We start from the raw sequence: 1,835 nt of genomic DNA, 5'->3' as shown, positions 1-1,835 counted from the left end.
TGATGCTGAAGTGCCCGATGTTGGGAGTGATGAGATACCGGGTAGCTCAACTTCGAGGCCATCAAGGTCAACTCTCTAACTTGTCCTTCAAAAGCAGCTTCCATATTCCCCAATCTGGCAACGTACAGAGCAGAAAATTGATTCTGTACTCATTAGCCATGTTTGGTTCTTCCAGAAGCGCTCACTCAGCGTTGGGAAGATTTAGGCTCCATGGTTTAACCAGTGAGAATGAGCCAGCTGCGTTTAACAGGCGACGGCGATGCTAGTGGGAGCTCTCTCCTCCGCTAGATCGTAGTCCCACTAACATTTCAGGTACGTACATGTAAGGGTTTCAGCACTGCACCGATGAAGCTCCCCCTCAGCCCTTTTTTTCTCCTATTCTTCTTTTTTTCTCTATTTGTTATAAAATGACGAGCCATTTCTAGCTGCCACCGTCTGCACATTTTTATCGGAGCACCCTGGCCCCCGTCACTCGCCAGGTAGTAGTCATCCATATCAGACTGCAGAGCTCAGTGGACTACTTGACTCCACTAACCCCACTCACACCACGGAAAATCCCGAATCCCAGAGTAAATAGTGGCGAAGCTGGGTCCCGTCATGATCAGCTCCATGAACGGCTCAACAAGGCGGGAAATGGCCTGTGGGTAAGATTGATTACCTTGGTCCAGCAAGCGCCTCACTACGTACTGACGACGCTCCCAGGGGCCAGCATCGTTCGAGGAATTCAGAATCTCATTGTATTTATTGTTTTCTAGTCTGTTTGAAAGTGCAGTATCATGGCTGTCTCACCAGGGCTTGAGGACTCGATACCATCCTATCTATGTAAGCCCCCAAGGGTACTGTACTGGTGGCTTGTTTCTACTTGTAAACCCTTGAACCTTTGTATTGTGCTCTTCGGGTTTTAGACCACTAGGATCGGGCTTCTGTGGAATGTAGTGCAATGATTGTGAAACCTAGCAAAAGAATGATACAAAATGATACCAAAAACAGACCATCCAAAGGAATCAACCAAAAAAAAGTCCCAAAGTCATTTCGATGGAGCGCATGGACCCGAGGCTCCCCCGTTCCTGACAGTAGCTCGCTCGCTCGTTCAAACCAGCGTGTGCAGTGGGGGCAGACCCCGCCACGTAGGGCGCACGATTCATGGGGTGCTCCTCCCCACAACCTGGACAACACTGAGTGGGCATGGCTAATTCACTGTTAAGGGCTGCCAATCTAAACCGTCAGGTTCACTCACCGATGATGGGGCGCTACATTGAGGCGCGTGCGTCACTGCTGAGACGATCCACCCCAATAGCCCGCCTCATCTTCTTCTCTGTGCGAACGTGGTCGACGGCGAGCAGCATTAGCTCCCGTACATCCAATTTTTTCCATGAAAGTTGAAGTAACGCGCTCTAGTTTGCTGTCAGTACATACTCACTCGCAAGGTGGGGTTAATGCTACCTTTTTGAGGGCGTTCAAGCTTGTAGTCGGCCGTGACACGTTCTGCCAGAACTCAACAGCATGAGTGCCTCTTGCCCACTTTGTCGCATCACTGCGCACACGTTCCGAGTAAAGCCAAGGGTACATTAGATGCTGTGTGAGCGGCAACAGCTGTAGAGGTGGCGTTTTCCCTTTCTCGCACCAGTCTGGGCCGCCTTATGTGCGTCAGTATATGCTGTGTTGGATTTGGTAGCATAGGCAGTCCAACTCACTTATTTTGACATTCCCCGCGAAATCAGCCAGGACTTGCGACTCTGTGAAGCTAGTGTGACACAGCCCAGCACTCTCGAGATATAAGAGCCCTTCGATGGCCTGACGGTATCAGTTGCTGTAGCAGTAGTGTGGTATTACCT

Source organism: Beauveria bassiana (assembly GCF_000280675.1).
Source record: "Beauveria bassiana ARSEF 2860 unplaced genomic scaffold BBA_S00002, whole genome shotgun sequence".
Taxonomy (NCBI): domain Eukaryota; kingdom Fungi; phylum Ascomycota; class Sordariomycetes; order Hypocreales; family Cordycipitaceae; genus Beauveria; species Beauveria bassiana.
This window is presented reverse-complemented; position numbering follows the sequence as displayed.